Below are 16,265 nucleotides of genomic sequence, written 5' to 3' on the forward strand. Positions count from 1 at the left end.
GTTGCAAATATTGGGCCTTCTTGCAGGGAAGCCCTGTATAAAACCTGTGTATAAAATTAGATATTGAAAGCAAATCCAAAAGCAAAGCTGGTCATTTGGGGAGCCTGCAGTGAGCGTTAGAAGCCTGAGCAATAAATGTGTTCTATATGTAACTGCGTTGCAATGAGTAGGGCTTAAATTCTCTTTCTTTTATAAGATCTTGATTTTCTTAAGCTTATTGCATGTGTTTAAGGTTGTTTTTTTTTTTCCCTAATTTCATTTGTAAAATTATTCTATGTTTCCCAGATAATAGGACACAGAAAAAAGACTGTAACTGCTGTTGCAGATCAGAGGACCTTAGCAGAGGCACCAGCTCTGCCACCAGTTCTGGTTGACAATTAGGCATGAAGTTGTCAGAAACATCGGTGTAATCACCTCGTGTGCTTGAAATCTATCTGGTGCTTCCCAAGATTCACCCCCAAGGAGTGGTTGGCAGCGCTTGTTCTCATGCTGGAAATGTGAACGTATTTAACAGTTGTATAACAGCGCTGATCCTTTTATACAAGATTCATAAGTGGTCACAAGGTTCGTGGAGTGGTCACAGAACGGCAGGATCAGGTTGGATGGAGGTTGGAAAAGCCCTCCCAGGCCATCGAGTCCGACCTGTGCTCAATCCCCACCTTGGCAGCAGCCAGAGCACTGAGTGCCTGTCCTGGCTTCACAGTGCCACGTCTAGACTTTCCCTGGACACCTCTGGGGATGGGGCCTCCACCACCTCCCTGGGCAGCCCCTTCCAGTGCTTAACAACCCTTTCTGTGGGGAAATTCTCTCACCCCATGCTCTTGGTGCCAGTGGGATGTTCTAGCCATGCTTTTGACCCAGGGTAAATGTCCACCTACATGGTCAGGTTTGAAGATGTGTTTATGTTTGAAGACATATTTATTTTTGAGATGGGTGCAGAATTTTTCATCTGATGCTTTTTATTTGTATCCAAAGAGCAGTCTCTAAATCTGTTGTGGCAAACGTGCACTTTTTTATAAAAATACCCACCTGTAAATATTGATTATGGTGACTTCTTTGCACCAAATTACAGTGTGCCTGTGCCAGGGCATGAGTCACCTGCCACCCTGCAGTTGTCACCCAGGAGTCTGACACTCGTGCTTCTTTTTATAGGTTTGACTTAAAACATAGTGACTTACTCATTTCCCTCCATTCCTCTTACAGAAACTGAATCTCAAGACAGCTTAAAAGCCACGTGTGGATTGTTGAGACTTTAAAAAGGGACAGTTCTTCCTGGAGAGAAATCAGAGGTCTTGGGTTTGTGGAGTCTCGGGTGGGACTGGACAGATGGGCACAAGTGATTCCACATGATCTGTGCGTGTTCCCCTGGGAACAGTGGCCTTGCCTTGCCGTGTCGTGTCACCCTGTGCAGGTGCTGTGGGCAGTTGTGCATTGCTCTCAGTAGTAAGTGCTGTGGAGGAGCAGCAGTTCGTGCTCCTATAGCTGGTGTAGGAGCTCTGCCCTGGTGTAGGTCTGACCTTCAGCTGCACATGATTTACTGAAGGCTTCTCTGCTGATGCGTAACGTGCTGCTCTGCTCCACTATTCACAATTACCTTATATTGGGTTGAATGAATTACACATATTTCCTTTTGCAGCCTGTGAAAAATTTTATTTGGTTTCTCTGAGTGCTCAGGGCTGAGCTCAAAGGGCTTATTTTGGCCCAACAAAAGGTGCAGGACATTGTCTATTCCTTGCTGGTCCCACGTGATGATTTGTCTTCCTCCTCCTTTATTGAGGAAGAGGAATCTGTATGGGTGAGCCAGCATGGCCTGTGAGGAGTGGGGAGACAGAGCTGGAACTTTGGAGACCTGATTGATATCCCACAGTAATCGTGTGCTCAGACAGGTCATTTAACGCCCCATTCCTTTGTTTCTTTGGCTTTTCTGTGCAGACTCCTCAGTCTGGTGAATGTTTCTGCTGGAGCTGCCGAGTTCAATCAATGCTGGGACTGCAAAGTTCAGTCGACTCCCAGACACAACTGGAACTAACCCACTGAAAAGTGGGTTTATTTGCTTTCTGTAATGACAGTAATCACTCAGGTGCTGGTATTCTCTTCTGAGTTACTGACATCATTTGTTATGAAGTTTTGATGCTGTTGAGCCCTCACATCCATGGAATAGATGCTGGAGATCTGTTTAAAATAACTGGCAATGGATGTCTAAGAAATCCTGTCCTCCTGAAAGCCTCGAGGGTAAGCCTTGAGCCAAGGTTCAGGTAGTGCTTTTCAGGAAAAGCTTGTATTTTGCAGCTTACCTTGGATTCCTTCTCTTTAATCTGTGAAGAATTTGATTTATGCCAGCAGCATTTCTTTATGAAATAATGAAAGTGAGTTTGTGAACCAGAAGAGAGGGAGGCCTGACCAGTGAGGTGGTTTTAGGGGAATCACAGAATCAAAGAATCACAGAATTTTTTAGGTTGGAAGAGACTTTCAAGATCATCAAGTCCAACCCATCTCTAATACCTCAACTGGACCATGACACCAAGTGCCACATCCAGTCTTTTTTTAAACACTTCTAGGGGTGGTGACTCCACCACCTCCCCAGGCAAGCCATTCCAGTACTTTATCACTCTTTCAGTGGAAAACTTTCTCCTGAATGTTCCTTTCCCATATTTAGAATGTTACACAGGATGCAGGCAAGCGTTCTCTTTTGCTCCTCGGGCTGGGTTTGTCTGCAGTCTCTTTTTTCCAAGATCAGCATCCTCTCAAGCACTGTTCACAAGCCTGTAACTCCACGCAGTGGCTGAGATCTGTGTTTAAAAATCTATGCATGACCAACTGCAGCAAGGCAGGCACCAGTGGAGTGTCCTTATGGATCCTTTATTTTGTACTTGTGGGAGGGTCTTGGATCGTGACTTGGGAGCTTTAGGTTGTTGACCTGTAGTTTGGTGACTTAGGCTGTTACCATTAAATCTGTGAGAACCCCTTGGGGGGTGTGTTGATTTGGCATGGCCTGGTTTTTTTGGTAGCACTGGGGGAAGAAACCACGGGGGGTGCTCAGGGGTGGCTTCTGTGAGAAGCTGCTGGGAGCTCCCACCATGTCCAACAGAGCCAACCTGTGATGCTCTGCAGACAGACATGCTGCTGGCCCAGTTAGAGAGCCTGGGAACGCCCTGTGCTAACGTACTTCAGAGAAAATCAAAACAGCACTCGTGCACTTTCCTCCTGAGCAGTGGGGAGGTGTGGTGGCCTGTGGCGAGCCCTGCCTGCCTGGCTGCTCCTAGCCAGCCGTGCTGTGGCCAGAAGGACGGGGGCCATGGCTGCTTCCTCCTGGCACCCCGCACCAGGAGAGGCGTTGAAGAACGCCGGCGCCGCGGCGCTGGCACTGCCCGTGCGTGGCGGTGGGGCCGCTGGTGGAAACGTGGCGAGCGACTGCCCGGCGTGGAACCTGGCTGAAATCAAGCTCTTGGCGCTGCGGGATCTGCAGGAATCTTTGAACTCAGGAATCTGCAGGAATCTCACAATGGTACCTGTGGGCAGCGGTTTTTCTTCTAGTCAGAGAACAGGAGGAAGTGAGGACATAGGAGGGAAAGCAACGTGGTGGCACCAAGGTCAGTGGAAAAAGAGGGAGAGCAGGTGCTCTAAGTGCAGGGCTGTGGTGAGGACCATGGTGAAACAAACTGTCCCCTTGTAATGCAGGAAGTCCTTGGTGGATGCAGAGATCCACTTGCAGCCTCTGGGAAAAGTGCTCCCGCTGGAGCGGGTGGATGCTGGAGAAAGCTGTGATCCAATGACAGACCCAAGTAAAGAGAGAAGGCTTCCAGAAATAGACAGAAAAGGCCCTTCCTTCCAAACTAGAGCAGCCTAGCTCTGCACCCTGTGGACCAGTGACCCACACCACAACAGTTCTGGGAAGATTCTTTGCCCGTGGGAGGCACCCCACGGCATAGCAGAGAAAAGACTCCCCTCCCTGAGCAAACAGAAAAAGATTCTGAGAGATGAACTGACCAAAACCCCCGTGCCCTATGTCCCTGTGCTTCTGGGGGGAAAGATGTTTTAAAGGCTTATTTTAATTTTCATTATCCTCCTCTGACTCCGTTAATAATAAATTTATTTTTGCCCTTAGAATGTTTTCTCCCTGTCCTTAACTCGTGAGCCCTTTGTTGATTTTTCCCCCTTTAGCTGTAGCAGAAGAAAGTCATGGATCCCTGGCTATTGATCAATGTCAAACCATCATCGGGGAAAAAGGAGTGGTAATAATTGTGAACATAATCACCTTTTTGCTGAGTGAAATATGTCCAGTGTATGTTAGATAGAGTATTGCATGTGAGTAAAATATTGGGTTTTACCTGTAATTAAATGATCAACTGCTCCATGGTGTGAATATGGAGTATAAAGGGCTGTGCTTTAAGTAAAACCCAGCCTTGCTGCAGAACTGTGAGCATGAAGACAAATAGCACATGAAATCCTCCGTTCATTCCAGTTCCTGAGAAAATGCTTTAAATCTATTTTGGAGTTTGTGTTTAATTTTAGTTACCTGTGGATGTGGGGATGTCTAGAAGTGTTACATCGTGGAGACAGGAGAGACTGGGTTTTAAACTGCTGTTTTCACACCTTGTGTGCTCATTACATTCTGGAAACTTAATGTGGAAGCAGCTTTTTAGCCTGGTGTGGACAATTCCCAGCTTTCCTGCTGCAAATTCAGCAGGGCTGGTTTGGGGACCACGTGGCCTGACTCTCCTGACTCTGGGGTAAATTGCACTGGACACACCTTGGTTTTTATTTCCCAGACATATTTTTAAAACATCTTACCGCTCATTTTTCTTGTCCACGTGTTCAACAGCTTCTGTTACTCCCTTTCCCACCAAACCAATAATGAAATTCCAGAATGGTTTGGGTCAGGAGGGATCTTAAAGCCCATCCTGTCCCCATCAGGTGTTGTGTCGTGTGGCAATCGTGTCCAGGGAGGTTACAACCACTGGCAGAGGAAGAGACAAGCATGAGAATAAGCATGAGAATCCATTTATTCCCTCTACCCCAGGCCAGGGAGGGGGTGAAGATGAAGAACCAGAGCAGGGGCAGGGTTGTGGGTGTTATAGGATATTATAGGGGCAGGGTTTTCAAAGGAGGAGTTAACAAAGGTAAGGTGACCTTAAAATGGGAGCACTCACAGCCAGGGACATCTTCCACTAGACCAGGTTGCTCCAAGTCCCATCCATCCAGGCCTTGGAGACTTTCAGGAGTTTGGAGTGTTAGGAATGCTGGATGTTGGGCCTGGGGAGCAGGGCTGGAATATCCTTTTCCGTGCGTCCTTTTTCCTTGGCATTATACCTTGATGTTTTCTGGCTATAACACTCACCCAGGTTTCTCACGTGGTGTTTTCCATGCAAAACTAATTAAAATTTTTCTAAAAGATTCCCCAGGCTCTTTCTCTACTATTTTCCTGTGGTGCTTCGTAGGTTTATTATAGCTTAAAATGTTTAGATTATACCCATAAGGAAAGCAATTAACAAAAATCTGTGCATCAATGGATTATAATGAAAGAAAATTAGATTTGTCTTTCATCTTCTTTTCTTTCTGTTTCAGAAAAAGTGTAATCTGCTTCATGTTCAAAACAGCCATTTTATTGTCATTTAACTGTGTGCTATGTTAAAAAGCTTTCAGTGGTGTTGTAGAAAAAAATCCCAGAAGCTGTACTGTGAGAAAATACAGAACTTATCTTTTAACAAAAAGCATTTATGCCCAGTTTTTAACAAAATCAGTGATTTTTCACTAAAAGATTAGGCTAAAAATGCATCCTGTGCTTTGTGTGTTTTTCTGCGTGGTAGCCAGAATTGATCCTTACTTTGGAACATCAGAGGGTGAGCTAAAGCTTGGAGGTGCACTGATTTTCCTTGGGGTTAGGAGCAGGAGCAGCATTTCTTGCTTTGCAACATTTGTGTTATGTGACATAAGATACACATTTCCATAGATTATCCCCTTCCCCGATGTTTAAACACAAAAATAACTCCCCCCCGGTAACACCAGAGCGATCCTGTCCTTGGGATCTCAGTGATCTCATCCTTCTCCATGCAGAGTGAATGTCAGAATGAGAGACACAGAGTGACAGTTTCCATGAATATTTCTCAAGCCTCACAAACCAGAATATTTAGCACTGTTTATAGCACTGGAATGCAGGAGAATTTGCAGATACAGAGCCGTGATGGACCAAATAAACGCCCTGCAGGTGAAGATGAGGCTAGCCCTGAACAATGAGACATTTCAGCTGTATTTTGGAATTTCCTGCGTGTTGCTTTTCTGTCCCGTTGCTGTTTCTCTGTGTTGAGGCAGCACCTTCTGTGAAGGACAAACTCCACACCTCATTTATTTGGGGTGTTCCAGCTCCTTGTGTTTGGAAGCAGTTGGTGCTCCAGTGCTGGGTGCAGAACACAGGCTCTTCCAGAAGGTTCTGATCACTCCTATCCATGCTGCTGGGTTTTCTCTGGGCTTTTCTGAACCTCCTGACTTTGTGTTGCTCCAGCCCTTCCCAAAGCTGTGAGAGTCACATCCAGATATCAGCAGTGTTCCAGGTAATTCCTGAGCTTCCAGTGTAGTTCTCTCATGGCTTTCATTTATTTACCTCCCAAAAGCCCTGATACCTTTGCGCAGCTGGAAGAAGCCTTGTATAAAGGTGAGTTCCCAACTTGAAATGACCTGTGTGATGCTGCCTGACACACAGGCTTTAAATCCAGGTTTGTACCAAGAATTTCCTATTTTCCTCTCCCAGTCCCACCCTGCAGTGCAGAACTGTGTGGATTTTGTGTGAGACACTGAGCTGATCCTTCCTGCTGCTTCTCCTGTGTCTCGCACTTTGTCAGTTTTGTGAGTTGTCTCCCTTCAGCAGTCCCAGCTGATTTAACTGGATTTCTTTCCCTTTGTCAGCTTTCAAACTTGCTGCAGAGCAGGGGAGAGACTGTCACCTGTGTTGTGCTTGGAGAGGGAATGCTATGCACAGCCATTTTTCCAGAGCCAAGAAAATAAATTTCCATTAGCGTAGCAGTGCATCTGTCTGGATAAATGACCTGGGAGAGCAAATCCTATACTTTGTCAAGTGTTCTTGGTGTCAAGACACCTTGTGTCAAGACCACTGGGTGATTGATTTAACTTTGACTGGTTTTTGTTAGCGTTTCATTTGTCCATCAGCTCTGTGGGCATAAAATGTTGATTTAGGGGCAGTAGAAAGACAGTGTTAAAAACTAAAACCAAGCGGTGTTCCTCAGCTTTTTCCAACCTCTCTCCATAGGTTTAAAAATTGCAAGGCTTGCTTGGAAAGACTTGATTTTTTAATTGTAGCAGCATAAAGTAGTTTTTTAGAAAGCAACGCTTGGGAAAGGAGATACAGGACATTTTGTAATCATGAAGGAGTGAAAGAATGTCAAGAAAAATACGGTTAAGAGGTTGTGGGAGGGCTGAAGTAACAGCAGGACAACGAAGGATGCGAGTGGGAAAGCAGGGTGATAAGGTGGAGAGCAGGAAACAAAGGATGAGAACTTGAAAGAGAGAAAGCAGTTGAGTAGGAACCAGATGAAGGAAAGCAATGAAGAGAGATGTGAAGAGCAGGTCAAAGTGAAAGTTGGGTGTCGGGTTTTGGGGCATTTGATATGGCTGAAAACACACTTAAGTAGAGAAGGAACGATTCTGAAAATGACTTCTAATATGAGAGCAAGGCAGAGGTGCTGAGGGGTCATTTAAGGATACCTTCCTGTGCAGTAGTGTCTGTGCAGAATTCAGCTTCAGTCAAATGAAGCTTCCTGAAGGATTCACAGACTCACCTGCCTGGGATGTGTGCCTTGACTTCCTCATCAGTCGCAGTTGCTGATCTCTGAGGAAATAGTGCACATTCTTTTATGGCTTAATGTGGAGAACTTGGCACGACTTGCATTGAGTGCAAGCTCTGAGAGGTTACACAGGCAGCTTTGGGAATTTTGAGTAATCATGATTCTTCTGACTTTCAACTCCCTGCTTTTCACAGGGAGGACATCAGCAACAGCCTTTACGAGATGAAGTACTTGGATGCTGAATGTGGAGAAAGAAGGTTTAACTGCCTGAACATGAGTAGAAAGAATAGAACTGAGAGATTGTACAGATGGAGATACTTAAACCACACTATCTGCAAACTTTAATATCTGAACAGGCAAAACGATAGCCCTGTTTCAGAGAGGGTCAGTCAGAGTGAAAGAACGATGGCTGGGATAAGAGCAGGCAGTGACACAGAAGACAGAAATTCTCCTCTCTTTCTCTCCTTGCAACTGTCTTGGGGGACATTTTAAATAACAGCTTTCATCCAGGAGGGGACTGAGGTGAGATAGAGGCAGAATTATTGCTGGAGCTATTACAGTTTATTCCCGTGAGTCAAATCATGGTTGCCTAATATAAAACCAGAGCAGCTCATTGCCAGCTTTACACCTGGGGAAAAAGCAAACTGGAATCCTTTGTAGGACTGTGTATTTAAACACAGCTACACCAGAGATGCTTAATGCAATTCCTAGCTCTTCCAGATGGGAAGCTCCCTGCTGTGCAGGTGTGGAGGTGGATTACTCCTGTTGCAGAGGAAGGACTGTGCAATCCCATGGGATATCTTCCTGCAGCCTAAAGGTGCACTGCTCTGGTGGTCTGGACTGTCCACAGCGCTCACAACTGACACATGTTTTTTGTTTCATATGGCAAAAGAAAGCTTGTACTTAAAGAGTGGCTGGGCTGAAAAGGGTCTTGGGGAAATGTGGAACAATGCTCAGAAAAGAGAGGGATGGACGGATGGGGGGAGCATTTGGAGTTTTTCAACTCCTGTGCAGTCTCCTCTGGTTATAGATACATGGATGCTCACATCACTTGCAGGAGTTCATGCTGTGTCCTTGCTAGTGCAAAGCTCTTGCTCTGGAGTCGAAGCTGCTCTGTGAGTTGCTGCCTTTTGGGGGCCAGATGCTGTGACCTGGGGGCAGTGAAATGTGCCTGTGCTGCTGCCATTTGATCTTCCCCCAGTGCTCGGACTCTGTTGCTTTCCACCACATTCACTCTCAGACTGTGGCTCTCCCTTATGGCCCCCATCCATCATCCAGCTTTAATGAACAGAGTTTCCCTCTTGGTCACGAGTTTGAAGGGTGGCAGAGCTCTTCACAGCAGTGTCAGGAGCTCAAACACCTCTTTTCCCTGAGCTGCCTCTGCTTCTCCCTGCTGCTGAACCTGCTCCTTTTTTCTCCAAGGCTGGAGAAACCCAGACCTTGTGTGTGATAAATACTGTGCTTGCTTCCCTCTCTCACATCTCTGTTCTCCATCCCTCAGGAGTTTTTCTTGTCCTTGCAGCTTATCTTGCACTTTCTCAAGGCTCAGTGAGACAAGTTTTCAAGGCTTAAGCCAGGTGGGAACAAGTCCAAGGAATGAGCTGCTCCCGAGCAGCCGTGCACTGATGATCTATTTTCTCCATCGTGAACTTGTGAAAACGTAAATTTTTAACAAAGCTTGCTGTTTCCTTTGCACTGCAGAGTTCTCTTTTTGCCATGCCTAAGACACTTTTGAGGAGAATACCTCTGAGTGCCTGCTCATTCCCTGAGGGCTGGTGCTGAGGGATTCTGGACAGTGCTGAACAGAGCAGGTGGATCACACACAGAGACACACCTTGGGCACAGCACCACAGGACAAGCACAAACTTATCCTGAGCAGCAGCTTGCTCAGACTGTTTGGGGGAGGAAGAAAGGCACTGTGGGAGTGCTGGAATTACTCATCTAGTTGCTCCACGAGGCTGGTTTCCCTTTAGCCTGGAATAAGGTTTTGCTAGCAGTAAGTTGCAGGGAGTACCTGTTTCTTCTTCTGGCAGGGATTCCACCAGGGAAGAATGTGGTTCATGACTTAAAAACACATGCTGTGTGTGCCATGCAGGACTTGTAGCCGGGTAGAAGCTCCTGAGCTTCCTCTTTGTGTGCTGTGTCTGGTTTGAAGCCTGAGTATCCTATTGGAGCTTGACAGTAGTACATTTTATAACGCAAACTCAAGAGAAAGGGTCTGAGTTTTCAGTGTGGTTTTGACTCTGGAATGTCAGCCTTTGCAACATTAGGGTTGTGCAGGAGTGCTGCAGAATGTGCCAATGTCTTTGCACAGGTACAGCACCTGATGATTCAGCCTGGCTCAGGTTTAGGACAGGGATGTGGGACACTCAGTTCCACGTGTTTGCTTGGCACCTCTAGCACTGACTGTGCTGCTGAGTGTTCCTTTTACAGCCTGTGTTGTAGCAAAAATTGCATTTGACACCTTTAAAGACAAGTCTTGGTTGGGAGCTGAAGATGTCCCACATTATGTACCCAGTGTGAGTGGAGCTTGGTCTCCACATCCCAATCACCCTCTTGCTGTGAGGTGTTTGCAGGGCTGGGTTTTCACTGCAATCCTGAAATGTTTCTCCTTCCCCTGATAAACACAGACACTATTGCAGTTTATGAAATCAGTGACATACTGAAGGAATTCAGCAGAACAGAGGCCTGGAGATGCAATAACTGTCCTGGAGGTGCAATAATGCATGGCTGGCTAAATGGCCCTTAAGATGATGAACTGGGAGGTGTGCAGCAGCGGCAGTGCACTTCTGTTTAAAGTGGAGCCTTGGGCGGATCCCTTGCACGGGAGAATGTTCAGGAATGTCCCTCTGGACAGGGATTGAGAGGTGCCTGCTCAGCACTTTTGCCTTCATACGGGAGCAGGGCTGCACACAGCCCTGCAGAGGCTCGTCCAGCCCTAGCTGTGCCTGAGGAGCCTCTGGTGCGGGCACAGCTTGAAAGGCTTTTACAAAGGTTTTGTCAGTCACAAAGCAGCCTGTTTTTCTCTTTCTTGTGCTTTGATTCACTGAGTCCTTCCGGTATAAACCCACCATTTTTCATATAAAATCACATTAAACAGGCCCTGAACAACTGCCCTCTGTGGCTGGGGGAGGCAAATGTCCTGTTATAATCCTCAGGAGAGAGCAGTTTGTGACCTATATAATTAATTAGCAGTGGAATAGTTCTCAACTTGGGCTAGCAGCAAGATTTTCTTTTAAATATTTTAGTTTCTTAGTTCCAGCTGCCCAGTTGGTCTTTGTTTCCAGAACTTGCTTCAGTGCATATTGAGCAGCACCTCAGTTAAAATTGTAAAATATCCTACAAGAATGGTGGTGCTTCAAATAATTTACTCAAAAATTTGTAAATCTTAACATTGAACTATTTTCACATTAAACTAATTTACTTTTGGACAAAGAAATATGATCCTACAGTGTCTTATCATGCATACAATATCATTGGCAATCCATTTTTAATGAAAAATTATGCAAAGAGCAAGGGAGGAAGGCTTGTAGCATCCTTGATCTTTCTCTGTCTATATCGAAGAGGTTATATTTAAAATCCTCACTTGCTTGGCACTTCTATCTTCTTAAAAGGAATAATGTTTAAACTCAGAGAAACTATCAAAGGTGGAAAGCAAGTACTGGCAGAGGTGAGAAGTGGTAAAGAATTGCATAATCCTGTTCCTTAAATGGTTGACAGAAATCTCTGTCAGGAGAGAATTGTTTGAAACAGGAGTTGCTGTTGCAGCTTCCCAAAATTTATTTAGGTGGTAGAAAGCTGAATCATTATGTAATCAAATTATCTGTGTTAGCTCTATCAACCTGAAGTTAAATAAATTGGTCATGGGTGCAGCCATGTCATAGAGCAGCTTTCCAGGTCGGAGATTTGTTTTGAATTTGATTCTGAGCCACCCCCTGGTACTCCAAGGATTAAGAGATGAAATATTTCCAAGCCAATTGCTAATGTAACAGCAAATTAGAGCTTGCAGTTAGTGATACCTCTCTGCTCTGCTCTGCTAATTGAAAAAAAGGCAGCTTTTTAGTTTTGTTATTGTGATAATTCAAGTCCTAAATAGAGGGAAAGCAAAGCTAACTGGAGAGAGATCTTTATCTGCATTAGAAAAATGATCCATTACTGTCAAAACCTACCTCCAGCAGAAAGAACCCAGCTCACGTGCAGGAAACCTGTGAGGTTGCATCAAACCATAGCAGTTTGGAGCCTTGTTGTCTTAAGAGACATCTTAAAGACCTTTTTAAATATAACACTTGGACATGCACAGTGATGTTCCTAATAACTGGTGAATTCTAGTTAGCTGTGAAACAAAATCCTTATTACTGTTTAGCTGCACAGTCCCAAGCCCTGGCCTTGGAAAAAGGCTGTGCTGCCCCAAAAAATGTCCAGATAAAGAGCAAGAGAGGCTCTGGCCTTGGCAGGTTTGCAGCTAAAGTGCAGGAGAACAGGTAGCTCTGGGTGAGGAGAGAGGAGCTGCAGGTGGGATCTCAGCAGCAAGACACAATCCTGTCTGGTGCCCCCCACACCTGTCTGTGTGGGGCGTGCATGTGCTCAATCTCTGCACTGAAATGCGCCTTCTCGGTGCTCCCCATAGGTTCCAGGCAGGTGGAACAGTCTCGTGGAGCTGGAGTGAATACGTGTCCCCAGTTTTTCCCTACAGCTATTTCTACTCCTCTAGGCAGGGTAGTAGACCTTAAGCTGTAGCAGATGCTGTGTGGACAGTGTCTCTGGTGCTTCTATACTTTGTCACTTTGTGAAGTGACAGCTTTGGTTTTGCTTTGGCTCTGTTTGGCTCAGCTTGGATTGAACACTGTTCACCAGGAACCATGGAACTGGGATTTAGCCTCACTCCTTTAAGCAGAGGTTTATCTTCTCTCAGATTTTATTGTAGTACGCCTGAGTGGAGAATTTTCACAGGGTTTCTCACCTTGTGTTCTCATTCTGTTGGTGCTTTGGGGTCTTGGACCACTGGGGACCTCTGCCCTGGCTCTGTTCCCATCACTTCATGCAAATCCTTCACTTCTCAGTGTGCTTCTGTCTTCTCCTGTCTTGGAATTTGAATTAACCTCCCCACTTAAGTCAGAGAGGTCAAGCCCAGCAGCTGAGGTTTATAATCCCTGGGATGAATCCACCTAGTGTCACTTGGTTTCTGTCACTAGGAGCTGCAGCTGAGGGGTCCAGGGTCAGGAAGGGTGTTGAAACATTTCCTGCAGCCCAGCAGCCACTGATGCAAAATTAGAACAGCTTTTTTTCCTAAATGGAGGTGTTGTTTCCAATTAAGTTCTTCTATCTTTAGGTTGTCCCATTCCTGCATGTCTGTGTTGGTGAAACAAAGAAAAATTAGCATTGGGAAAGAGGGATTTGGAAAGAATCATTAAGCTTTCTAGGCACAGAACGGGTATAACCTGTTTGACTTTGCTTTGACTTGACTTTGTCAAGCTTGAAGCTTCTCTGTCTCCTGTAAGTGCTGAGCTCATGCTTGGCCCGGCTGTGTCCTTAGGCATTAGGGCTGATGAAAGGGGTTATTGTCACTCAGTTATACAGCATTTAGCAAGCAGCGCTGATCCAACCATTACAGACTAAAAAAGAGCAGTTACATGGACTGTTCTGTATAATTTGGGGTTGTGCAGCCTCTTCTGTTGAATTTTAAACAAAAAGGTAGTGTTTTGGAAATCTTTCTGTCTTTCTGAACTTGGTATCTTGCTGAGTCCAAAAAGCATACAGAATTTCACCTCCTCAAAATTTTCACTTACACTGATAACCTTCAGCATCCTGCTGAGTTGAAAGGAGCTACGTGCAAAACCTTTAGATTCCACATGGAGTTTTTCCATGGGCTGTGGCTGGACAATATCCAGTAATGCTACAAAATCTAGCTTGTACCTTCGAGCTTCAGGCAGGAGTAGCAGTGATAACGGTACAGAAAATCTTGAGCCCTTTCATGGAAGCGAGAACAGCTCTGCATTCTGTAGCAATACAGAAAGATTAAAATGACTTGATGAAGGTCACACAAAAAAGCTGATGGCCAAGCCAGGACTGAGAGTCATCCATCAGCCAGGGTTTCCTCTTATTTGCTAGACCTCAGGGCCTTGGATGGAGAGCTCATCATTCTCACTGCTGCACTGGTGGTTTTGGTGAAGGATTTCAGTCCTTTAATGAATCTGAAAGTTGGGTTGTAATAATTATTTCTCATTTCTGGTTTGTAATTATTTCTCATTTCTGGTTTGGTGCGTGAACTAGAAATTGGAATAGCAGTTTTCACACAACTCCTTTTCAAACTGGCTGCATAAACAGAGAAATAAATTAAGGTCTGCAGGTCTCCTTTGGGAACGCAGTAAACATTACCCTGTGTTCCAAAAGGAGGAAAGAGATCAGCAAACACATTAATGTGATATATCCAAGGTTAACCTGCTGGCAGAACGGGGAATAACTCCTGCTCGCATGGCCCTTACTGGTCACTTGGTTAAGTGTTATTTAGGTGAAAACATCCCTGCGTGGATCCGAGGGCCGGGGATGGAGGTGCTCAGGACAAGAGCCGCCTTTTCCTCCTGCAGCCGGGAAAGGGTTACAGCAGAAATGCCTGTAGCAGCCTCAGGAACACATGAATCGGTGCTGCCGAGGGAGTGCGGGATGGGAGCCCAGACCCGCGAGATGCCTTGTGCTTTTCCTTTATAAACACCCCTTTTTGGGGGGGGTTAAACCCGGGGCTCCGGAGCACCGCGGCTCCGGCAGCCCCGGCCGCTGCCCTTTCCTTCCTTCCCCCGGCAGCTCCGTCCCGCTGCCGCCGCGGCTCTCGGTGCGTGCTCCGTGTGCTCTGCCCGTGCTCCGTGTGCTCTGCCCGTGCTCCGCTCCGTGCCCGTGTGCTCTGCCCGTGCTCCGTGTGCTCTGCCCGTGCTCCGCTCCGTGCCCGTGTGCTCTGCCCGTGCTCCGTGTGCTCTGCCCGTGTTCCGTGTGCTCTGCCCGTGCTCCGCTCCGTGCCCGTGTGCTCCGCTCCGTGCCCGTGTGCTCTGCCCGTGCTCCGCTCCGTGCCCGTGTGCTCTGCCCGTGCTCCGCTCCGTGCCCTCTGCCCGTGCTCCGCTCCGTGCCCTCTGCCCGTGCTCCGCTCCGTGCCCGTGCTCCCCTCCGTGCCCGTGCTCCGCTCCGTGCCCGTGTGCTCTGCCCGTGCCCGTGCTCCGCTCCGTGCCCGTGCTCCGTGCCCTCTGCCCGTGCTCCGCTCCGTGCCCGTGTGCTCTGCCCGTGCCCGTGCCCCGCTCCGTGCCCGTGTGCTCCGCGCTCGCTGTGTGCCGTACACGCAACATGGAGGGAGGGACCGGCGCCGCCGCCGCCTTCCCCGGCAGCTCCTCGGCCGCGCTCGCCGCGGCCACCGCCGGAGCCGGAGCCGGAGCCGGGAGCGGCCTGGATGGATCGCACAGGTCAGTGCCAGCCGTACCCTCAGGGCTCTCCTCCGGGACGAGCCTCCCTTCCCCTTGCTTTATTTTAACCCCCGTCAATGGCGTGCCGAGAGCGTATCTCCCAGGGATGGAATTGTTTCACACTCGCTCAGAGCCGGCGGTGCCTAATGAAAATGTAGAGCGGGATAAAGGAAGGCGAGCGTGGGGTTTCCACTCAGCAAGTGCAAGTTCATTTTGATATTTGCTGTATTTTTAAAACCCGTGTAAATGACTGCGTGTCTTAAGTGGTTGAGGGTTTGAATGGAGAAAGGTTAATTGCCTGCTTCAGCCACATTGCGCTGTGTAGCTCCCACGAGCATGAAGAAAGCAGACAAAGTCTGATTTTGCATCCAGTGCTTTTTGTGACAGCAGTCTTTGAGGCAGTTTTGGGTATAGTGTGTAGAATGCAGTTATCAGCATGACAGAAAATGCGCTTTTTTCTATTAAAAATGTACTATATGCTGTGCATAGCAGAGGAGCACGCAGCGTGTACTTTGTGTGAAGGCAGCAATGGTCACAAATAGTCATAAAGGCTCTGTGCTGAGTGTATTTTTTTTTTTTTTTTTTCCCTTTCTAATGGGTAACTAAGAGCTGTTGATGGGATATGGGTTAGGAGCAATAGTTCTGGAGGGCCAGGTTATCATGTGTGTGTTGTTAAAATTCTTGTGGAATGAGGCAGTGCTGATTATATTCAGAGCAAATCATTTCCTTCACCCTGGGCTCCGGTTTGTGCTGTGCCTGATAGGAAGTATGCCTGGTGCTGCTGCAGTTCACTTGGGATTTTCTACTTCAGGGCTGGTGAGGAAAAAAGAAGGGAACTGTGGGCCCAGTATAATTTAAGATTTGCTGTTGCCACCTACCTGAGTTACAGATCAAGGCTGTTTTACCACACCAGAAGTTATTTATGAACCAAGGTGCCAGAAGCTGGAGATGCAGGTTCTTAGTTCGCTGTTTAACACATTATCAACAAAGTCTTGGTAATTTATGCTGACTCCTCCTACTTCACTTA

At 46.9% G+C, this 16,265-nt stretch overlaps 1 protein-coding gene across 3 annotated transcripts in view; it reads left to right on the forward strand.

Annotated features, from left to right (window-relative positions):
* ARHGAP32 (Rho GTPase activating protein 32) overlaps positions 1-16,265 on the forward strand; it is a 247,896-nt gene that overhangs the window by 47,360 nt on the left and 184,271 nt on the right. Inside the window, exon 1 of one of the 3 annotated variants that reach the window (XM_040084989.2) lies at positions 15,170-15,238. The exons of the other annotated variants lie outside the window; for them this stretch is intronic. The gene's annotated coding sequence lies outside the window, so the exon portion shown is untranslated. Of the gene's footprint in view, positions 1-15,169; positions 15,239-16,265 lie in introns of those variants that run through there. 3 annotated transcript variants of the gene reach the window in all.

Source organism: Hirundo rustica, chromosome 23, assembly GCF_015227805.2.
Source record: "Hirundo rustica isolate bHirRus1 chromosome 23, bHirRus1.pri.v3, whole genome shotgun sequence".
In the NCBI taxonomy this organism is placed as follows: domain Eukaryota; kingdom Metazoa; phylum Chordata; class Aves; order Passeriformes; family Hirundinidae; genus Hirundo; species Hirundo rustica.